Below are 25276 nucleotides of genomic sequence, written 5' to 3'. Positions count from 1 at the left end.
ATACTACCACTTTCAGCTGGAGTAACTTATAATAAGGACCATAATATCCCCAGACATGTCTAGATGTATGGTAGTATTGATTCCAAGAGCAAAAGATTTACAAGTAACACTTTTCAGTCCTTTTAGCAGGGTTATTTTTTTTCTGGCAGGCGACTCTTATAGATCTATACATCGCTCTAGGAGATTTGTTCCATCTGGGGCTCAGAACTCACAGCCTATTCTAAAAAGCTTTAGAAGACTAGAAGACTGTCTCTGCTTTTAAGCTCTGTTATCAGATCAGAGAAGAGTAGGGTTTCCTTGCAGGCCTAAATGGACGGCTGTGATCTCCTACCGAGCTGGTGAAACCCTTCGAATGCGAGATGATCTCTCGCCCTATCTTAGCCTGCGCTGGATTTTTGTCGAAAGGCTTGCTATGCACTAAAATGAGATTTAAGGTTCTCATATTTAGACAGTCTTCCCACATTGTTTTTGTTTTGTTACATTTTGTCTTTAAGCAGGAACTGAACAAATATGCAGCGACAAACTTGTAGAGCAATTTGGTGATTTAATCCTTGGCAAGCGAGTATGCTGAGAAAAGGCACAGATGGCCTCTGGCGGTGGTGGTGCTGTTTTATCAGGCATCTTTGGAGTCAGTGCAGAGGTGGAGTGTGTTGCTGCAGAAGATGATGAGGTTAGAAAGAAAACTAGTAACTAACAGTAGCTGTGAGGTTTGTGTCATAATTTAAGACGGTTTTCATGTAAGTAAGAGCTTTAGAGATAGTGAAAAACATGTAAATATTAATGAACTCTTCACATCTCTCCTGTACCATGATGCAAGATGCTACAGGATGATAGGCTGAGCCGCAGATGACACATTCAGGAGTTATTTAGCACAGTACAAGAACAGAGTGTCTCTGATGTCACATCTGAAGAATGATTGATTTCACTGTCTGTGAAAGATGGAAACTCTAAAGAGAGATGACTGCATTGTGGGTGAAGGTCAACTCAGCACAGAGATTTAGTGATGAGCAAGTAAAAGGCCGTATTGTTGTGCTCTTAGTTTGTATCCACCTGCACTGGGAAATGTTTGAAAGTCACAACAATTCTGTACAGATGCTGTTTATTTTCCTATCCCACACGTACGCATATCCCAACTTACCAACAAGACTTATCATTTCAGTACAGGCACTCTTGCAAAATCTGTCTGAGTGTTTTGTGTAGACGACCGTTAGTCCCTGTCTACTGTGTAGTAATGCCACCTACTGGATTAACCGTGGCTGCACATTATTTTGTGATCAAAGACTAAACCTAACTTCCCAATTCGACCGTATATTTAGTCAAAATGTGGGTTGCTCCTATCCACAGAATTAAACATTTCTTTCTTGGCATAATTTTCAGCACATGCCCTTTTGCAGCTGTGTCTCGGTGCAGGTTTCACATAAACAGTCGCTGGATTCAGAAAAACTGGAATTCATTCATTGACGTGCAATGTTTTGACTGGACCCGATGAAGTGATTGTCTGCTGTTCCTAGCAGGTGTTGGGTGTCAGTGTCAAAGCCCTACACCTGCCTTGGATTCAAATGCCTAATCAATCCCCCCCCATGGTAGTTCACCAGCATCTGTGCCCAGTCTGGGATATCCTGTGTTTTTAAGAATAACTAAACATCAGAGGAACAAAGGGTACACTGTGTCTGCTAGAGATATTTGTCATATGTGGTAACACTATGATGTAGTGGAGCTGGGATTACATGAGTTTAGGAATGTGAAGGGTGACAGCTTGGACAAGATGACTATTGTTGAGAGTAACACCTGAACTGGTAGTAGGAGTGAAAACTGATCAGGAGGAGATGGAAACTGGCTCATCTCTGGCCAAGGAACAACTCGTGTAAAAATTTGATCTTTCTTTATTGAACGGAAAGCGCAGGAGAAGTGCGTCAACGCTAAAAACATAGATGTGTATATATTTCATTGTAGCACTATAGCAGGCCGACATAAATTCTTTTTGCAGAATTTATGGCAAGAAAGATTAAGACAGGAGTAGTAAGGTGTGTGATAAAAGCAGTTTCTCTGCTTGCCTTATTTTTTTGGCTTTGTTTTTGCTTGTTTTTTTAGTTCAAAATTCAAAGACAACACTTTTTGTCTTGTGATGAAGACACACAAAGCACCCCTTTTAGACCATGCGATGGTAAATCTTCACTAACTGTCAGTAGAACAAAGCTCGTATTGGAACAGCCAAGGTTTCAACATGCTCAAGAGTGCGAGTCCTCTGCAGAGCACCGGTGCAAAGATAACAGCATGTTCGCATTTTTCAAATAACAAACCTCAAAACCTCTCAAAGCCATATCCCACTAGAATCAGCTGTAATGGATCCAGGTGGGAACTTTATGAGCAGTGAATAGTATTACTTTATTTCCAGACCAGATGGGATGCATTAGGGAGTAGGCCTGGTTAAAAATACAAAACTTTAAACCCCTTACACCAAGTTTGTTCCCAAATGCATTAGGTGGCCAGCAGCTGGGTTTTAAATCTTTCACTTTAAAAACAATGTGGAATAACATTTGGTGGGCTGGGGATTTTTTTTTCACACATATGTAAGGTGTGTGTAATGCTGGGTGGTGAGTGGAAGTGTGTAGAGCAAGTGAGAGACTTAAACCGCTGTGCAGATGTGAAAAGGGAAGGCGTTATGTATGGTGATGTAGTGGTGGTGCCTGAGGTGGAACAGCATTTAGGGTTGCATACATGTGCACATACTGCCCAACTTTCAACAGAACAACACATTTTGTGTATTTATTTTCAGCGTTATGATGATTTTCTGTTCCTTCTGTCATTTAACAAGTTAAAGAGATAGACTTTTATTCTCAGGTATTAATTATTAATAAAAGTTCGTAAAGCTGTGCATTGAGTCTGTTCCATAAAGCATATAGTTAGGGCTCAATCAATTGACCCTGAATCCTCCCTTAGTTATGCTGCAACTCAGTTTGTGTTTATACACCACTTTGCATTTAAACATTAGTTATTATTAATCTCTGGCTCTCTTCCACAGTGTGCCTTTTGTCCTTTCGTCCTCCCATCACCTCCAGCTAGTTGCGCCATATGGCTTCCCATCCCTGGTACATGTTCTGCCAGAGGTTTATTCTCGCTAAGAGGGAGTTTTTCCTTTCCACTGTTGCCATGTGCTTGCTCATAGGGGGGCATGTGATAGTTGCGGTTTTCTCTGTATCATTTTAAGGTCTTTACCTTACAATATAAAGCACTGTGAGGCAACGTTGTTGTGAATTGGTGCTAAATGATTAAAACTGACTTAAATTTAGTTGGAATATCAAACAATAAAATCGTGTGTATGCCATTCTTGAGACACATAAATATTTTGTTTATGTAATATTGCATGTAGTTAAAACATTTTTCTGACTGAAATTCTTCCTGGTGCTGCCAATTTCATAAACCCAAAATCTCAGTTTGTTCCTTTTCTTATTTAGAAATATCAGTTCCAGCTCATTGTTGCTTAATGTCGACTTCGTTTTGTATGTTTTTTCGCATTTACACATACACATTTGCTGTAATGGTGATGAATGGGGAGCACAACACTGAGGAGGTTCTATTAAAAACGAATGTATACTCAGGAAAGACACTTTAGTCCCTTATATCATACAGTCCACCGATGAATGGTGACGCACGTGTTGGAAACATTGATACAATCTAATGTTTTGACCTGAGCATATATTTTACACCTCAGAACTTTTATAGATAAATGGAGAAAATGTCCTTTTGTGTTCAGAATCTGGCCAACTGCCTGATGTGATGTCACTTGAGCTAGTGGCAAACTTGGAAAAAAAAAAAGAGCTCTGCTCTATTTTAAGACATTTTCAGTTTTTTTGTATGTTCCATTTCTACCAGGGTTTGTCTGTGTAGTCAAGTGAGTTCTGATATATCCAGATAGAGACATTTTCACTGAAAAATGTGAGATAACAAATAATATGCATTTTCTAGATTGTGTAAACCTTTACAGTCAGCATATCTGACAGGCACGTATTTCTCTTTTATGGTGAAATAATGTTGAGATCGGCGGAAAGATTTTAAATTGGCTGGTGGCTTCTCACATGCCGATCTTTATGAAAATGTGCAGCACATGAAATCTTTTATATTGCCGTGAGCTTTATTGATGGCTTTTCCAATAAAGTCTGCTGTTATTGTAAATATGACAGGCCTACTCTGCACTTCTCAGAGATGTTTTTTAAAAGGGAGTGGCTCATACACACACACATGAACATACACACACACAAACCCTTTTCATTGTAAAGGCAGTGTCGGCTGTCCACATATGATAGATGAAATTCTATAAAGGTTTCTTGTGTGAGTGCGTGGGTGCATCGCCGTGTTGGGGTGTATCCATATTTTCGACAACAAGCAGTTGCTTGTTTGCGGCTCCACGGTGCATTGTACTTATTAAAGTCAGTAAGAAAGGAGTCTTTGTCACAGCCATCATCTAAACCCAGTCACACGGACCATCTTGTGCCAGAGAGCCCAACTCATTTTTACCACTGCATTCCTGGGCTGTTTGGTAAGCCCATGGGGGTCCTTTTCCCTTCTCTCCACCTCCCTCCCTACACCTCTCGTCTACATTCTTCATTCCATCTTCGTTTGAGTCCTAATGGGTACATTAGTTTTACAAACTTGCCTTCACCCTTTAAACTGCCCAGTTTAAAAGGTGGCCAGCAGCTTTCAACAGTTGTCCTGACTTCACTGCCAGCCCTAATCAGAGTGTTGGAGGCAGAAGGTGGCAAAGATCGTTTCTTTCATTTTCTCAAATGAGATCATCTTTGCTGTTTTCGCCACTTATTTACTTTTAAAGTCAGCAGAAGAAACATATTAAGTGAAACAGAACTTCAGCTAATGTAGTGCTTTAGTCATTTATTATTTTTTTTGTGTTGCTCCCCACATCGTTTTAATGGCAGACAAACAAACAATCCATTCACGGGATGCCCAGACTTCCCCAAGAAACTAGACTGTATGTTTATACATTCCTTCTATTTGCGAGGCTATTTGTGGTTGCGTTATTCCAATATTCCATGTTTCACTGTCTCCTGTTGTCTCTCTCAAACATTTTCCAGGTTTTCTCACTCCTAGTCTTCTCCTTCTCTTCCCTGCATCATGTCTGTCTCTTGCCTCAACACTGTTATTTTCTATAATATAAGATTGTTTAGTTAAGAAGTTAGAAGTTTTAATAGTCTTTTCATTACTGCCATCTGCAGCTTTTAGACTTGGAATAAATTCTTTTCTTTAAAGATACAGTCCCTGCTTTTTAGCTTTAAAATGTGGGGAAGTGAAATGCTTCCTTACAAATGAAGTAGACGAGCACTCACACCACAAAAAACAAAACAAAAACAAAAACAAGCACACAAAAGCAAACCAAAGTAGAGATGGGAATCGAAAAGAATTTAGGGATTCTAATTCCCTTATCGATTCTTGCTGGCTCCAGTTTGAGCGTTAGTATCATCGCTAAGCAGCATATCAAAGACATATTTGTGCAAATTAATTGTATACTGTGTGGTCAAATGTTTGTGCATATTGGAGGCATTTCTCCCCTCTCTTTGTTGTGCACACACACACAAATATTAGGGTCAAGAAGTCATACGTTTTTAATGGGCGCAACCCACACACTCAACCATGCTCCTCAACCCACAAATGCATTTTTCTTATAAACGTGGCAAAATGTAAAGGGAAATACACAGGCTCTCCAACAGTATAAGATTTATTGTCAAGAAGCATTTATACAACAAGGAACTAATCTCCCAAACATAAAAGTTTATGTGATTTAACTTAAAATGTATTATTACATTTCAAATTTTACATTGCGTTATTTGCTTTGATTGATCTGTATCATTCAGCCCTCTCGGTTTCCTCAAAGTTGGCCAAATAGTGACTCAGTTGTAGCCTGAGTCATAATACGTCTTTGTATACACACACCCTGCAAATTGCACTTTCTTGAGCTCACACCTTACCAGTAATAGATCTTCATATAATCACATAAGTAGTGTAGTACACCACAAGGCAACTATAGGTCATTTGGTATTTTTGTAGTTTGGGACTTGTGTTGTTATATTAACCAATTTCTGTGTATGTATAATAACAAATGCATCCATTGTGCAGGGACTAATGAGATGAATGCAGCTTTTAAACTGGATAACGTGCATCAGACACCACATATTCTGCAATTTAGCATAAAGAATAACTTCAGCATAAATTACAAAAGGACTATTCTCAATTTTAATCCAGGTTTTTAAGGCCATAATCCTCTCTGAAGTGATGATGAGCTCATTCTGCACTCAGACATGGTAGGATGGTGGCAGGGACACATATTGCTTGTAAAGCATCAGCCTTACACAAAAGGAACATTGTTTTATTTTTCACCCAGCTTTAGTCATTCATAGTCATAATATTTAGTATTTATAATGGCCAGATTTGGCCAAAGATTTAGATAAGTTGATCCTGTTTTTAAGATTACTATCCCAGTTCCTGGATTTCTCTATCATAGACTTTATTAGATTCATCTCCTTTACAGCCAAACCTAGTCATCGGGATTAACTCAATTCTTGAGGCCTAACTCCTGCCTCAGCATGCCAATCATTTGGTCAGGCCTGGACATATATGGCAAGAGGCTTTGTGACTCGATTCTCCCTTGTGTGTCTTGGCAGTGTGTTCTTCTTTGTATTATCTGTTATACCAACCGGCCTTTTCTTCTTTTGCAACTCATCAAAATTTAGGGGCGACCGTGGCTCAGGGGGTTGGGAAGCGCATCTGTAACCGGAAGGTCGCCGGTTCGATCCCTGGGTGATGGCCAGAGGGGCTGATGGCGCGATATGGCAGTCTGCCCCAGGGCAGCTGTGGCTACGACTGTAGCTTGCCTCCACCAGTGTGTGAGAGTGAATGAATAGTGGAATTGTAAAGCGCTATATAAATGCAATCCATCATCAAAATTAGACACCAGAAAAATGGATAAACATTGACTGGACTGATGAGTCTTGGTTTCTGCTGCAGCAGATCGTGTGATCAGAATTTGACATGAACAACATAAAAGGATGGCTCCATCTTTCCCTTTCAGGCAGGTGATGATGTGCAGTGGAGAGTTTTTGGGTCTCTTAATACAAATTTAGTGTAATCTGAATACCACAATCTCCCCGAGTTCTGCTGCTGACCAAGCCCATCTGTTTATGACCAATGAGTAGCACACGCACCATGCCATGAAGCTCAGATCATCTCAAACTGGTCTTTGAACATACTCAAAAAACCTACCGACCACATCACCTTAGGTTATATTATTTCCAGCACCTTGTTGAAATTTAGGGCACTTCTTGTCAGGCAACCTTCTAATGTGTTTTTCATGGCTGAAGATAAAGAAAAAGAAAACATGCCCATTTAATATTACCATCGTTATTTAAAAAGTACTTACATTACTAAAGAACATATAACTATGTTTGACTTGCGCTCAACTGGGATTGTTGACTTACTAGCCTTTGGTGACGAACCAAATTTTGTTTTATTTGGATAGAAGTGGCATAAAAGTAAACGATATAATCTCAGTGAACTTTAAAGCCAACATCACTGCATCATAACAGCCTCTTTATTTGACAGTTACTATTGTGTTAGTTATCTATTGGCGTTTATTGATAATAAGGGTTTTTTTTTTAACTCAAGAGTCAACGTCCTTTGCCAGGTACATGTTACTATAAAATGTTAACGTTCGGGCTGATTTGTTAAAACAACATGTTTGATTTTCTTAGTTTCGCAGTTTACCTGAAGAAAGTCCCACCCCTTCTTTTCTCGTCACAAAACCTGTTTGCACAGACTACAGAGAAATCTTTCAGAGCTGAACACTCTTGGGATATTGCTTTCTTCGTTATTTTAATAAAGCATTTCAAAGCAGGCCTCCAAGACTGTGAATGCACATTCTGTACTGCAATAAGTGAGTTGTTGTGCTTCTTTGAGTTGCGGAAACACAGAGTCACTTGGTTCCCTTGACTCTGCAGGTGCTCTGAGTACATTTCATAAACACCTGCTGGGAGTGAGAGTGTATGAAACTCTGTGACCGGTCAGAGCTTGAAAGTGTTTGACTGGGTTAGCCCTAAAAACAGGTTGTGCTGTCTATTAGCCACTTAGGTAACTTTGAGGCAAATAAGTTATATTTAAAACCATTTACCATGACCAGTGGAGCAGTCCTCTGTGGTCCTTGAGAGCCATAATTCTTTACAACACATTTGACATTTCCTTGACCGTATTAGTCAGGGGTGCTTGAAATGTTTCCGAGGACAGGCTAACTATCTGCTTGAGTTCCTGGATTGACTGCAATGACAGCACCAGCCCTAACCTCAGCATCAACCCTTCAACAGTTTACAGAGTGAGAGGAATGAGCGAGCTGACCCAAACTTCCCAGGATGAGAAAACTTTAAATCTAAATGTTATTCTTCTGGGTCCTCAAAGGATACATTGTGTAGGGATCCAGAAGGACATACCAGGCAGTGAAAGAGCCTCTTTCTTGTTTTCTGCCCATTGGCCCCCTCCCAGTCTCTCCGGGGCGGCCTGTCTCTCTCTGACAACAGCTGCTTGCTGCCTGTGGAGGCCGGGGGTGAGCGGCGCAGCTCCAGACATCTGTAGGCCCTGAGTTTGGGCCGCCTAGGTCTCTCTTTCTTTTTCACATACACATACATTGGAGCCCACAGTCTGCCCAGCACAAAGGACCACATTCATCCCTCTCATACAGTCTCTACTGGTGAAGAGGCTGTCTGAAGCTCCCAAGCTCTCACTCTTTTTTTTCTCCTCGCGTCTGTATCTCCTGTCATTTTCTCAGATATTTCACCATTTTCAAACTCTGTCTCCATTCCTTTATTGAGCTGAACTTTCTTCATTTTCTCTATGTGACTTACATAATCACTGAGCATTATGAGCTGTGAATGGCAATGGAGGCTACAGGTTGGCAAGTAGTAAGGCGTATTCTCCATTTTGGGAATTATAGCTACCTGTCTTTTGCTTTCAGTGATGTTAACGTGAGGTGTGTCCGAGAAATATGTTGTGGGAAAACATGCATATGTCTTTGTGCATCTATCTTTGTGAATTTTACCTCCAAGAATAGGCATTCCAGTCAGGAGGACTGCCGACTTAGTTCACAAAAGGATACTGAGAGAGGCCAGGCCAAACAGAGATCCTTTGTACAGAATGAATGTGGCCATGAAAAGTTTGGGAACAGCGTGGTTCGAGAAACATCTAAAAGTTGCTTTCAAAAAGCTCCACTGGTAGGAAACCATCTACGTTTAGGTTTTAGACGTCACGGTTGGCCACATATTGCCTTTGACAAAGTCCGTGACTCTATAAAACACACACATTGTGTTTCCCAGAACATAAATTTTAAAAAAAGTACAGAATCATTATATAACGATCATAGCGAATCTATATATATATTTGGCAGTTCAACTGAGCACCAAACTAAATGTCAGATTTTAATGGTGTGTCACAATATACTGATATTATAAGATCATACTATGATGGTCATAACACATGTTTGTGTTCATGTTTGTAGTAATATATAAGTCAGCGTTCTCCCAGTACAATCCAAAGTATGTTTGCGGTGGCTCAGCAAATTGTCTGGCAGTGACAGCGATTAGATGACATATTGTTCAATGGCACACTCTGTTTAAACCTCGTGATTATCCCTGCGTCTGTCTTGCTAAGCTGCCCTCAAGCAACACAATGATTTCTGACCACTTCACTGCATACTGTCAGGTGGCTGACAGATTTTGGTTGCAAAATCTGTCAGCCACCTGAACAGGTTGCTTTCTAGGCAGTGTGTTTTGCAGCCTGTCCCAGTTTTGTTAATATATCCCTCTGGACCTAATAAATGAATTCCTTTCATAAAGTTATTTCTCCCGACTTTTCATTTGAACATTTTTTGAGGGTCTAAGCTATTGTATTTTCTGTGTTATTATTGGACTTGCGGAAACATAAAACTTGTTCTCAAAATTCCCGTTTTACTTCCTCATGTCCTCAGTTTTCATTTTTAACAAATGAACCATTGATCTCTTGGGAGCTGCTAATAATACCATGAAGCAAAGGGTAAACTCTGTTACAGTTTTACTATTAAATTATTTGTAAAGGAGACTGAAAGCTAATGTCTTTGTGCCATGTTCCCTCAAACCATTCCCATTAGGTTCAGATGATAAAATGACTTTGCGGTTGTTCTTTAGTTGACCTTTGGGTGGCAGATGATTATCTTTCCTCCAGTCCCTCACTATTGCTGTTTAGCGCTACCTATTTGCATTTGCATTTGATGACACCAGAAACCATCACTTGTTTACAAGTGCATGAGGCACTGACCTACCTAGATTTCCCATCCTCTGTTTTTATCACTTCCTCACTGTCTAACTACGCATACAGTAAAGTACTTAAATGTGCCAAATGTAAATCTATATTTATGTTTCAGCCCGTGTCATTTTGAATAGAAATGATGATGACATGCAGAAGCCACACACAAATTTGTGAATAATTTGCTGACTGTGGTCGTAAAACACAACACTGACCAGAGTGCATGGTTTACATCAGCATGTTCTGATATCTCCATAAACTTTGTTTTTAACCTCAGTCATATCCCGCAGGTCCACAGTAAAATCCATCTAAGCTCTACACAGTCAACCACACATTCATGCTCGCACTCATACACACAGTTGGTGGAAAGCACAGCTTGTCTGCTCATCTGCTTTTGATTACTGATGACATGAGTAATGCCAAATGGGAGATATGGATCTCATTCGTCTGCAGACAAAGCCTTATTCATTGGCAGAAGGCTCAGATGTGGGAAGACAGTTTCTGTAACTTGGACTCAAGCCGGTCTTGTCCTTCAGGGTCTCATTTTATGTGAACAGCGGGGACGACCACATGTGTAAGAGTACATCAGACGCTATGTTGTATTCTTGTCTGAGGAGAGTAGAAAGTGGATTTGTTTTCCATTAGATAGTGCTGATAATGAAACCAGAGTTAATCTGGCATCTTATTGATCTAAGGGAATAATGTCAGATATTTTTAATCAAGCTGAAAATCAGGCACATTTTGTAAGTGAAAAAAGAAAGAAAGGAGATTCTTCAAAGGCACTGGCCCGTAGATCTTGGAGGCATTAAATAATTGTCTATATTATCTGCTGATGTACTTACAACCATTCTTTGCAGTTAGCGTGCAACAAGCGTGTGTGCTTTGGATCTCCTGCAGCATACCAGTAAGCTTTTTATCCATATTTTTTATCCATTCTTGTTTGCTAATGATCTGTTTGGCCAGCGAGATATGTTCTAACCAAATGTCAGTGCGTGGCTGCAGAGCTGGAAAGGTGATGGCACACCTTGAGAGGTCCGGCAACCTGCTGATGACAGCTTAACCCTTTTTTTTTCTAACTGCTTTCTGTGTGACTAAAGAGGAAAAAAAATCAACGAGCGCCAGTGCTTGGATAAAACCTTAGGCTCCACCAACGATGACTAATAATTCAAACAGTCACAAAAAAAAAAAATCAAACATCAGAAGCACACTCCTGGGCACAAACGTACGCTCTTTCTTTGAATTGTGGTACAGTAGCTAAATGATAAATGTTGGTTAATTAAATACAAGAAATGACCGAAGTCTAGCGCATTTTTCAATTTTACTTTTATTCCAAGTAGGGCTGAACGATATATCGCATTTGCGATAATATCGCGACATGATCAAGTGCAATTTTCTAACCGCAAAGGCTGCGATTATACTCTGGACATGTCCAAATTCATGGGCTGCATCCTCCTGAGGCCGCATTTGTAGACCGATTACGTCACAGCGACGCGCCGAAGGCTGTCCAAATTACTACCATATCCCAGAATTCATAGCGCGGCCCAGCCAAACTCCAGTTTCCAACAATGGCGGCCGCTACTAAGTTTTAAAATTACTCATACTAATCTTTCTGGGTCACAAAATAAACTTTTAAAATATTTTCAGGCGAGAAAGTAGTTGTGTAAACATCAAATATCTGCTCGGTTTATCAAGATATCCCATATTTGCAAAAGTGCTTCGACGTTTTCAGAGGCGTCTGCTACCCACCAGCTCGACAGCTAGCCGGGAGCTCGAGGGTTACTGATGCGGCCGAGAACGGCACAACTCCCGGCACATCATTTTCAGATCACCGCGGAGTTTCGCTGCTCGGGTTAAACGTAATATATAAGTCACTTAGACAACCTAAAAATGTTATTGTTGGGCTTTTTTCAGTGTTTTGTTTGTTCGTGAGTAAATCGGTTTGGCTGAGATTAAAGTTATTAGATTAGATAAAATAAAACTTTATTAATCCCCCGGGTGGGTTCCTCCTTGGTTTTCACACAGCTGACTAAACGTCAAACAGAAAACTTATTAAACAGAAGTATGAGACAGTCGAGAATTTACGCCAGTGTCTGGTTATATTTTAGATAGCAAGAAGCAGACGGCCGAGTTTATTAAACTCCACCGAGACAGCGGTGACGCTAATCAGAACTAGCCTTCTGGCTAATCAGAAGGCTAGACCGTCCAATTTCACGCCTTTAAACTTTAAAGGCGTGTTTGTGTGTGTGTTTATACAATTGCTATTATGTTTGCACTTTATGTGTAATGTTACTGACTGCAGAGATCAGTAAGATGTGTGTATTTTTTATTTATTAGTTTTATTTATTTAATATTATTTTTTAATTGAATGACTGTCTAGTAGTTCACAGATGTCGAAAAACTGAGTGTGGTAAAGCCACTGATTTTGTTTATGTATATTTCTGCAATCTGCACATTGTACTGACTTTCATTTTAATGTTTACACCAGGGTTCCTTGTCAGCACTTTATGCTCAGATGTTTGTAAGCTAAAAATAAACTATTGTGTATGTTCAAATATACTGTTGTGATTGAAGAAGTTAAATAAAAATGTCAGTCATCAATTCATGCATCACCTCATGTCATCATAACAGAGGTCTGTCTTCCAGGAAAGAACAGTTTAAAATTAATGTAATATAGTATTGGCCATACTATATGATGTATTGCTTGTCTTTGTTTAATAATACAGAAGACAAAGACCTTAAAAAATAATCGCATATTGCATCGCAATTGCAATATTGGGGCAAAAAAATCGCAATTAGATTATTTTCCATAATCGTTCAGCCCTAATTCCAAGCATCAATTCTGTTTCAATTCTTTAATTTGAGATTGTTTTTACAGTGTGCATTTGTAGTGTAGTTTGCTAAGACTGGAGATGCAGTCATCATTTAGAGGTTGTTGACCTTTAGTCCAACTACAAGCTCATGAAACAAGGCACTCCTGTATGATTGTCCAGTGTCTTTTCACTATATAATCCCCACAGTTAAACTGCATTTGCGCTCTATATTTCTGTCTCTCTCACTATGGCTCCTTTCACCTCATTTCTGCTTTAACCCAGAAAACAGTCAGCTTGCCAGTACATATAATAAAATGTAATGGTGGCAGTTACGATATTACATGCACATTTGTTAGGCGATAAATGGACATTGGCACATTCATTTCAGACCTGTGAGGCATTATTGATTGTAATGTGTAACTCAAAGATATTCCATTCTTTCCCAGAAACATACAAAACAAATTTAAGTAACACATGACTCTGTTTTTACTGGCTTGATAGGTCCTGATCAACAAAGCCAACAAAAGCTATCAGGCGTACTTGTTTACATACAATAGGAAGGGCTTACTTAGTTTTTTCCACTGTAGTATGTTTTCTCATGCAATGCACCATGTCATATCCTTCTAAGGCGTAACAATTTCCGTCTCCCAAACAAAACATGCTAGCGCCTGCATTGTGAAGTAACGTGGGAGCAAGTGATCTTTTGTCTTTGTCACCATTGTAAATGAAAATCTGTTTGTTCTACTTGATGTCACTCAAGCATAATGCTTTCCCTGTGTCAAGCACACTTTGACATTTTGCTATTTAAACATAATGAAAGAGACTAAAGTAACCTTAGCTAGCGCAGTATAATTGCTAACTTCTAATTAAATGAGTTAGGTATCCCTGCAGCTACTTTAGTTTATGCTCCAGTAGCAAATTCAGTTATATAGTAGCCTTAGTTAATGTTAACTGCATCATACAGTTTTTAACTTGTTTTTATATTACACTTCACAATGCACCAGATTTCTATTACATCTAATGCTGATAGTAGGCCCACAGTTGTAAAGGTCTTGTGCTTGCAAATGTGTCTCATCCACAGTTCAGTTGCGAGTAAGACTTTTGCCCATTTCTACTTCTAGTCCTTTAATCACAGCAGATGTATTAGACTACATTCTTTTTCAAAATCGACCTGACTATAATACTTATCCACACAATCAGTTTGACAACAACTATGACAGATAGGCATGTAAAACAAGGATCGCATTGTGCGATGATGACACATTCTAAAACTGAAAGAGACTCGTGAGATGAAAACACCTCACTGTATATATGTGAAAGGTTTCTATTTGAAATATCAAATCTTTGAAAAAACGTGAGGAAGTAGATAAAAAATTATGAAAAAATATTTTGCACTCTTTGTTGCTGGAAAGTCTGTGACTTTCTCTCTTGGCATATATATATGTATATGTGGACTACTTCCACTCCTGTTTCCGTCTTAACCACATAAACCTGTAGTGCATCGATGCAAAAAAGATCGACTACCACGCCACCCGGTTTTTCTGTAATCTCCAAAAACAAGCAAATGTTTCGGGCTTTACTCTCCTGGGCGCTCCCCTCCTTCTGCACCGCATGGAGCAGGGTTCATTTGAAAGCCACTGTTTGTTAAGGCTTTAGCGGTTAGTAAGTGCTTCCTTTGTTTGGTGGGAGCATAGAGACGGGGGTTAATATCTCCCAGAGAGCACATACAAAGAAGGCCTTCAGCTTCCCTGGCCGGAGAGGGGTGGCTAGATGAATGAGGCATGGTCGTGGGGCAAAGGTGCCAGGGAGGGCACGGGAGGGTGGGGAAGTGCAGGGGGCAGGAGGCAGGCAGAGTCCAGCAGGTCACAGGGGTATTAGAACACTGCAGGGGGTCTGAGATGCTGCAGGCTGCTAGAGAATAAAAGGAGCGAAGTCTCAGTTTGGGCAGTGACTCTTGATTCAGACAAGACACTAGGCTGAGATTACCATCAGAGTCCGATTGGTCTAAAACAACCAGACCAGTCAGCAACTTTGTGATTATGACATTTTGACATTCTTCCTCTGTTTGTCTAGATTATAAAAGCTTTATGTACAGTAGTAAAAGTTTGATGACATTATGCATTAGCTCTATTTAAACTATGTTATTTGTGTGATTGCCCTGTCCAAATGCGAAAGGTGGTAGGGCAGTATCTGTGCAGTTGCATCAAAAATGCCTTTGATACCATTTGACTACACTCGGAACAGTGTGTAAGGGCCACATCCCTCTGAGAAACATAGATGTATATGTAAGAAGAGTTGCTAATGAGGAAACTAGGGATTATCACTATTTAGAGCAGGGGTGTGTAATTAATTTTTCCAAGGGGCCACATGAGAAAATGGGGCTGTTGTGGAGGGCCTCATCAATAAGCTTATGAAGTGATTCAATTAAAATTGCACAGAACTGAGTTTCTGGTGCAGCCCCCCACAACAGCCCACCCCTGCTTTAGAGATAAGATAAGATAAGATAAGATAACCTTTATTAGTCCCACACGTGGGAAATTTGTTTTGTCACAGCAGGAAGTGGACAGTGCAAAAGTTATGACGCAAAAATTAGAATACAATAAGAATAAATACAGTACACAGCTGTACAGAATAGAATAAAATAATATACTATATACAGTAGAATAAAATAGAATAAAAATATACAATAAGATAAAAATAGAATACGAATGCTATATACAACTGAGTAAAAATACAACGATGCCAGAAAAGATTATTGCACTTAGTGTTATTGCACATGTGTGGATGTGTGTGTTTGTTCAGTTAAAGTCTTTGTTGTGGAGTCTGACAGCAGTGGGGAGGAAAGACCTGCGAAATCTCTCCGTCCCACACCGTGGGTGCCGCAGTCTCCCACTGAAGGAGCTGCTCAGTGCTGTCACAGTCTGCTGCATGGGGTGGGAGACGTTGTCCAACAGGGATGACAGCTTAGCCGCCATTCTCCTGTCACTCACCACCTCCACTGGGTCCAGAGGGCATCCTAGAACAGAGCTGGCCCTTCGGATCACCCTGTTCAGTCTCTTCCTGTCCCCAGCAGAGATGCTGCCGCCCCAGCAGACCACACCATAAAAGATAGCAGAAGCCACCACAGAGTCATAGAAGGTCTTCAGGAGTGGGCCCTCCACCCCAAACGACCTGAGTCTCCGCAGCAGGTACAGCCTGCTCTGCCCTTTCCTGTAGAGGGCGTCTGAGTTATGAGTCCAGTCCAGTCTGTTGTTCAGATGAACACCAAGGTACCTGTAGCTGTCCACAGCCTCAATGTCCATACCCTGGATGTTCAGTGGTTGCAGTGGAGAATGCTTGTGCCTGCGGAAGTCTACCACCAGCTCCTTGGTTTTACTGGCGTTGATCTGGAGGTAGTTCAGCTGGCACCAGTCCACAAAGTCTTGGGTCAGACCTCTGTACTCCTTGTCGTCCCCATCAGTGATGAGGCCGACTATTGCAGAGTCATCAGAGAACTTCTGCAGGAAGCACTGGGTGGAATTGTGGGAGAAGTCTGCAGTGTAGATGGTGAAGAGGAACGGAGCCAGAACCGTTCCCTGTGGGGCCCCCGTACTGCAGACGACCCTGTCCGACACACAGCCCTGAGTCCTCACATACTGTGGTCGGTCGGTGAGGTAGTCCAGGATCCAGGTAGTGAGGTGATGGTCCACTCCAGAGTTCTCCAGCTTGTCCTTCAGAACCGAGGGAAGAGGAAGACAGATAAACTAAAAATGTAAATAAATGCAGTTAAGCCATCATGTGACAACTTATTGAATTAGGAGTTATAATACTGTAATTAATATGTAAGCTTAAAACTTGTCAAGCTCTTGATTTACATGTTCTTCCCAGAGCTAATCTAGAATCTGTATCCATATGTGTATTTTGGTGCTCCGTTCAACACGAGTGCAGTTTCCCAATAGAGTCTGATTGTGAAGGCTCAGTGTTGCATGATGGAGAACAATGGGATTTCTGTAGTAGTTTTGGATCAGATTCTATTTCATGGGAATTGGTGTGTACTTTGGATTGCTACATGTGTTGGCGTGGGTCATGATACAGATACAAATGGTGGGGGGGGACTTGGCTGTAGGGGATGAGAAGTATTTTGAACTAGGATTTGGCAGAAATAAACTTTTCCAGGTATTGATGTACGAGGAAACACAACTCTAATTATTTCTGTTGTTTGTTCAACAAGAACAGGAAGTCTATCAAATGTGCGTGTTAATAATTACATATAATGTATTCCAGAGTTCCTCAGAACAATCTTTCTTTTTTAGTTTCACTTCCTTGTTAGACGTGTTGCTAGGCTGCATATCTTGTGTTGGTTTGAAATTATGCTCACATTGTGTCAGTGAGGGCTGCTTGTGAGGATCTTTTTTGATGTCTCCTTCTCCTCTTCTCCGTCACAAACTCATTGAGAAGAGAGAGAGGGAGATCTGTCTCACTGAGCTGAGTATTCCCACGGAACTCCGACTGGATTCATGCTGCGTCTCAGCCAAACCAATGGTCCCTTTGTGCCTGTCCATCCTAGATTCTCTCTCCTCTACACACTGCCCTCTCTGTACCCTATAGTCCATGACCAACTATTGCCTCTCTTCCTGCTTCACACCCATAACCACTTCAGCAAATCTCAACAAGTTCACTATCCACCTTTGTCTGCAGGCTGGTTAATCTCAAGCTATGATTTTGAAGTATAGAGGTGTGCTTATTATACAATCAATATTATACTAACTAAAATACAGCTGCAAACACACACTCACTGGCCACTTCATTAAATACACCTTGCTAATACCAGGATGGACCACCTTTTGCCCTCATAATGGACTTAATTCTTAACTCTGATCCTATTAACGTTTTTACCTGTTTACCTGGGTCCCCCAAGAATAACTCAGAAGTAGTCATAAGAGCAGAATAATAACAATAGCAAAACACATTTCTTCTCAAAGTCTTATTAATTATGTAATTGGTGTCATTTAAATAAAGAAATTATTGTTGTTACAAGTAATTTGCATAATTTATTAAATAAAACAAAGTTTTCTTTCATATAACTTGCAACTTTTCAAACATGTGCTCCACATTATCACTGTTTAGCATACTTTATTCTGTTATCACTTTGTTTTTCAGTCAGTTCAAGTTAATATTATTTGTGCTGTATATATATATGATGAAGTTGCTAAGAGTCATTTTGATCACTCAATTTGATCCCATGATAAAGTAAGTGAAATAAACAACCTAGAGCTCTAAGGCAGACCAAATGACCGAGCATCTCAAAGGCAGAGCTCAGGCGCACTTTAGAGGAAGCTCATTTCTGCCGCTTGTATCTGTGATCTCACTCTTGTCTGTGACCTGGAGTGGGCACTCTACCCGGTGGATTGCCCACCCTGTTCTGGCTGAGAACTATAGCCTCAGATTAGGAGTTGCTGATTTCCATCACATTCATTTCACACACAGCTGCAAACCAGTGTAAACTGGGGGGGGCTCAATTAAGCCATGGGACCAAATCTCTCCAAACAGCAGAGATGGGATCCTGAGACCATAGACACCACACTCGAAACTTTGGCTGTCCTTATTAATTCTGTTCATAGATAATAAGAACAAATTGATGAAAAGCACAAAACTATCTCTCCGATCAGAGTTCTTGCTGGCAGTGCAAACCAAGCTCTCACTAAAGCTGTACAGGGACCAGCAACAACTAAAACAAGTAAAGCAAGTCAGGTTTTTACAAGAAACAGAAGTAATTATACTGTAAGTGTACGTAATTTTAAGTGCTGCATTAAACTTTCCTTGTAATTTAGCAGAAAAACAAACAGTATTTCCACATCTTACATTATGGAACCATGCCATAACTTCCAGGGATTGTACAGTAAAGGAGACACAAACTGAGGTTGAGAGTCAACAACGTGCATTCCTCAGAGACCTTGGTCGGTACTGACATGACAGCATCACAGATTTTATGGAGAAACAATTTTGAGCTTTGCGACCTGCTGTGTTATTCTGCTGGACAGAGTTATCAGTACACTGTGGTTATAGAGGAACAGTACTCAGAAAGTCTGTGGTATTTTTAAGATTCTCCTTCTTACTTTGAAGTCTCTCCATATACATCTGATCTTCTGCACATCGCCACTCCCAGTGTACTCTGAGATTCTAGGGGTTGAGGGGTTGAGGTCATTTTTACCTAAAACTCAGCCCTTTCTAAAATGTCATACCTCAAAAATAGATACACTTATTGTGAAGAAAATAAAAGTATCCCATAACCATATAACACATGATGAGTCTGGATATGGAATGTTATGACAACTTCACTCATTGGCAAAGGCGAGGCAGTATTTCTGTTAATGAATTTCTTTTAATTAAAATAGCAGTCTGTAAATGGTCTTTTTGCATCATCAACATCCCTATTAACATAATCACTTTGCCATTTATGGAGTCAGTTGTCAACAAGTGTTCAACTTAAAGAGTGATTTCCACCAGGTGTGGTTACTTGTGTGTTTAGCACATCATGCTGTGTGACAGTATACAATCTAGGACAGCTAATGAGGTCTTAGCTGTAATTTTAAGGCTACCTGAAAAGTAACAAAAGTTGCAAATGGTCATTTAGCATGTTTCATAAGAAGATTTTCCTATTTTTATGTAGTTGCATTGGCTAAATATGCATTCATATTTAGGATCATTGTCCTGCTGAATGAGGAAATGTTTTCAGGGCATTTTTGTGAATTTGTGTACATAGAATATTCTTCAATTGCACTCATGCTATTTAAAAAGGTATGCATCTGGCCAACCATCAAACAAGCTTTCAGCCACAATGTGAAGACGATTGAAACCTGATATTACATTTCCTTATTTCCACAGAGGAATACACCTCAAAAAAGCAATCAGGATTGGAAATTGATCACAGAAACCTTAACTGGAATGCCTCCAAAAGCTATTATTTCATCTAAGAAAGGTAAACATGTTGACTTATGTTTTAGTCCTCAGCCAGCTAGTTTTTTTTCCTCTCTTTCTTGCTATTTCCTGTTACTGCTAGACATTTTTTCCCATTTTTTTTCCCGGGTCACTACAGCGGCATTTTCCCCCCAATGAGCTCATCCAGTCTTCACAGCTTTATGTGTGGTGTTGAGTTCTGATTCAAAGCAGGTCTGTGAAAGAATAATATTGCTCTGTTTAATCCCCTTCTCCACCTCTGCACATTCTCCATCCTACAGAACCATAGGAGTGTGCCAACAATAGCACCCCTCCCTTCTTCCTTCACTCCCCGCCACCTACTCTGCTCTCTCCCAGATAAAGTCAGCGGAATGGGTGGCAGGTGTTTGGGTAAAACACCATGTCCACGGGATAGGAAGTATGGGCATGACTTGGCTCAAAAGAATTCAAGTATTGTGGACCAAATGGGAATGTGTATGCAGACAGATACATTGCTGTCATCTGCAAATTACTTACTGTTAAGTTTCAATTCTAGAAACAACCATATTAAAATATATCACAAGTGTGAATATTCCATTAGAAAAAAAACGTGTTGAAAGGTATCACTGGGCTTTGACTGTTTTGCTTAGCTAAATTAATTTCCTCCAGGTGCGCTAGTGGAGCTCGGCAAGAGAAGCATGGAGTTCTTTGTTTTCAAAATCTGTTCAACTGCACTTTTACAGCAATAGCAGCACCGCTCCAGGTTCACTTAAGTTTGGCAAAGCCCTAAAAGATCGACTGTGACAAGAGAACAGACCATTTGTCACCTGTTGCTGCTCTAAGTCACGATCCAGTCTGCATCAGTGCTGAGCCCATTACACATGCCGTCTAACAACAGTTACCTGTTGTTTACTTTTGCTTTTAATAGAATGGCATTGAGAATAAGTGACATCTGTGCAACCTCGGTTTCAGATAAAACAATCGCATAAAGATGCTCTTTGGATTAAAAGGCTTTTACAGTTTCCCTTCATTCACATTGTTCGAATGTCCTGGCACTGTGAAACGGAACAGTTTGCTCTTCACTGTCATAGGGAAAACCCAGCATAGCTCGAGAATGAAGTGAACTGTTTTGAAAAAAACAGACTCACACGCTCTTTTCCCCTTTAGTTTGATGAATATTCTTTCTCAGGATCATTTTTCATCTGATACAAAGACTCAGGTTTGTCAGAGACTCCAAGGTCTGTGATGTCATTGTTTTTGTGGTCAAGAAAAGAAAGGGGAAATGAGGAGAGTGAGTTCACCATGACCTGTGCTTGTCCTGGAGCCTAATACTTTGGTTGGGGGTTTGGGGCTGGGAGACAGGGAGAGGGGTCAGCCCTGGCAGCGTCATGATCTACTCAGCTCTTGGCTCTTTCATCACAGATTAGTCATGATCCATGTTACCTAAAAGAAGAACTCTTGATGCCTTTCGGTTTTTTCTCCTTACTTCACTTCCAAGTCTGTGCTTTCCCACTTGCGGAGCTTGATCTCTTGATCCATGTTTGCCATTTCAACTACTTTACTACTTTACCCTCCGTCAGATTTGAAGGTGTTGTGAGAATATGGAGATTGACCACAGCTGGAGAAGTAGGCTAAGGTTTTGGGAGATAACAAGAGTATGTGGACATTAGCTGGATTTACAGAGATGAAATTTAAGGAGGGCATGGCCTTTTGTCCAGTGATTATATTCATCGTGTTTGTACAACTGTCAGGAATGTTTATGAGGATTCCACTAATCTGCTAAATCTCTTTTAGTATTGTACTCTTACTGATGCACACCCAGGCACAAACACTCACAGAGTCACACACCTTTTACTCATACCTGCTACCATCAACAACATAACAGCCGTTACCTTTTGTTTTACCCCCCATCCCTCCTGTCTTTCCCTTCTCACCCTATTGCTTTCCTTTGCTTTCTTCTGCTCTCTGCCTTTCCGTGACTTGCTGTCATTAATCTTCCCTCACTAGGGGCAGAAACTTGACTGTGTGCCAGGAAGCGTTCATACAAAGCCAAGACAGCAATCCAAAAACAGAGCCGCTTTTCTTGTTTCCAGAGCACCACGAAGCTCACACTCATGCTGCCGCGGCCCTCGGGGCAGCACTTCTCCACACAGCAGCTGTAAGTGCCCTTAAACATTCACACCGAGCTTAACAATATTTCTGTATACACATGCAGGTTGCCACGTATGAGGCGCATACCTTTTTGTCACAGTCACTCATGATTCTTTTAATCCATGTCCATTGTGATGAGTATGATTTTGGTTCTATGCATTTCTCAGTCAAATATTTCAGCAGACTTTGTCCACTGATGCACTTCGATCTATGTCCTTTTTTTTGCTTCACTCATCTGTACTTGTAATCATAATTTACCTTCAGCCACCAGGAAGGGAAAATAATTATAGCTACTCCAAGAACATGAGTCAACTTCTGTTGACATTTCAGTGTGATGTTATCAAACTCCGCACACCTATATAACATAATAACAGGTTTACAGGAATGAACACTCAATGCAAAAATGCAATTCCTTCTCAGCATAGTCCTACAATAATAATTAAGCTTTATTCAACATCTCATGTTTAACGCTTGATCCCTGCATATTCGGTTGTTTGCATTTATATTTAAGATTAAAATGAGTATGCCTTATTTGTGTTCTGTATTTTTCAGCCAGTGATGACCAGTCTGGGAGGTGAGCCAGAGTTCACCTGGCTGACTGGGGTTTAGTAGGTAAACCAATCCTTGACATCATCCTCAGTGTGTTGGCAGCAGACTCTGGACTTTGTGTCACAGGTGGTAATTGTGCATTGCAATGCTTGGGAGAAGAATGAGTTGTAATTTCAATGTTTGCCCCTAATAAAAATGCAGATCCTTCACCATCATAAAGAGCTACTGTGAGGTTTATAGTCCATTGTAAGCACTATAAATGCCAGCCAGTAGAAAGAGGTGAGACACCCAATGTTTGTTCTGCGTGTGTGTGTCTAATATATATTGTATATCAGTGGCTTACTCTCGCTTATGTATACATCATCCCTTTCTTTATTAATTTATTACAACCCAAACCTCTAAACCTACACCCACTGATTCCTAAATTATTGTGAGTGATGATACTGTGACCTCCACATTTAAGAAAAGGGGCCACCAGCAGTGGATGTGTTGCAGTATCTCATCTTTCAAAAGTAGTGCCCCATTCAGCCCCTATAAACCACACACACACCAAAACACACGCATACTTTACTTCTTAGAATATATCATCCAACCTTTACAACCCACCACCACATACTACTTAACTTGCCCACTTCTCTTTACCCTTAGATCTGTTTTCCCCTCAAACCCACATTATCTCGCAATATGGTTGCGCAGTTAAGTGCTGAGGGTGTATTTCAGATTGTGGGAAATATATACTATGCTGCCACAGATAGGGTTTAGTTGTGCTTTGGCCCTGGTGTTATGTTTCTCTTAAAGTGTCTTTTTCTCTAACACTTTGATAGCTATCTGAAAGACAGGATTTTATAAGTTTAGAGTTCATAAAAACAAAGACGCATTCATTTTATATGCAGATGCACAACATCGCTAAGGTTGATGTAGACAGGGTCTGTTATCTTATGAGTCAGAAGTGTCGCTTTGTTCTTTTGTTGTATTTAAATTTGACGTGCATCGGTGGATTAATTCATTCTTTTTAAACTCTCTCCGGACTTTGAATGTGCTAAAAAACACTTATTTCAAGAACGACTACAGCATAAAATCAATTTCAAGCACGTTGAAAGCTGCCGTGGACTCTTTCTCTGTTGGGGTTCTGAATATAGATTTAAGGGGCATACGTGTTAGAGGCACATAATGGTTTAAACAGAAATCAGGGGACACTGTATCTACCCAGGGGGAGGGAGAGTATGCTTTTACTCGTGGACTGTGATGATCCTCATGTGTGCACTGAGTCGTATACAGTAAGCGTGATATATCACACAAATTATTGCTACTTGACTTCTTAAATGCAAAGATAACACAAACCCTATGTAATTATTTCTTGAAAGGTGGGCTTGCAAATGAAAACCTTCAAATTGTTCAAACAGAACTTCCTTCTCTCTGTGTTTCATCTCTTCTGGCTAAAGCCAACAGTCAGTCACTCATATTTCCCTGTATTTGCCTGCAGGGAGAACACATTAACCTGCCTCTGCTGTCACGCTAGCTTACAGTTGTGTGAGTCAGCGTCAGCAAGTGAAATTGGACCTCGGCATACCATTCTCACACATCAAAGGCGCATGCTAAAGTGACTCCATACGCTGAGCCTCCGTGGCATGGTGTACACAGGACTCAAAAGAACCAGTCGGGAAAGAAAACAAAATGTTCTGAGGTCATTCAGTTTGCGGGAACCAAAAGGGGACAAGGGTGACAAAATAAGAGCTAAAGCTAATTATACTGATACAGTAAATCATAGTAAATGTTTACTATAATTTTGAAGTGGTTGTTAAGATATATTTACGATTCAGAGCAAGAGGCCATGTTCCTTTTAAATCAGTAATGCGAAATATAGTATAAGAAAGTGGTGATTATGTCATAACAAAAATGAAATATGGCTTTCTAATTTTTGGTAGTTGGAAATCAACTCTTTTTAGGGTTTTTTTTTCTGAAAATATGCACCAATGATGACAATCACAACACACTTTTTGCTTTTTATTGTTGATTATTTTTTTGTATTCAGAGGTGCTTTGCCAATGTGCTTCTTTTCTTCTGCTGGAGCGTGCCAGAAAGCAGTCATTATCGTCCAACACAACCCTGTTATTAGATGACTGGCTTGTGGGGAAGACTGTTTGCAAACAGCTGCCTGACGTGACCAGAGAGAAAGTGACACAGACAAACAAGACAGCAACAGAACACCCTGAAATGTGCCTTTGTGACAGCTTTCTCTATTAATAAAACATTGGAAAAAGTAGAAGTGCAGCACTCACCAAATTTAACAAAAAAAGAGAGAACTTTGATAGCAGCTTTCATTTGCGTGACTTTCTGTCAAAATTGCATTAGCCTTCTAACTTCTCAAAAAAGCACAGTTTGTATTATTGGCTAATTTTATGGATACATACTGAAATATTTCCCACATGATGCGGGTAATGAAAGGGAACAATGGTTCCTTGAGGTGCCATGTGGTACACATTTACAGAGAAAACTTGTTTCACTGTTTAGTTACCACTTTG

The 25276-nt window shown here is 40.3% G+C and overlaps 1 long non-coding RNA gene across 1 annotated transcript; it reads left to right on the top strand.

Moving 5' to 3' along the window:
• Nucleotides 1-20012: 20012 nt before the first annotated feature.
• LOC113020720 (uncharacterized) lies at nt 20013-23425 on the top strand. The gene is made up of 3 exons (XR_003272219.1): nt 20013-20097; nt 22062-22212; nt 22758-23425. It is a non-coding gene; the product is annotated as an uncharacterized LOC113020720 (long non-coding RNA).
• Nucleotides 23426-25276: the final 1851 nt, after the last annotated feature.

The sequence above is a fragment of the Astatotilapia calliptera genome, chromosome 4, assembly GCF_900246225.1.
Source record: "Astatotilapia calliptera chromosome 4, fAstCal1.2, whole genome shotgun sequence".
NCBI classification, from domain to species: Eukaryota; Metazoa; Chordata; class Actinopteri; order Cichliformes; family Cichlidae; genus Astatotilapia; species Astatotilapia calliptera.
This window is presented reverse-complemented; position numbering and strand designations above follow the sequence as displayed.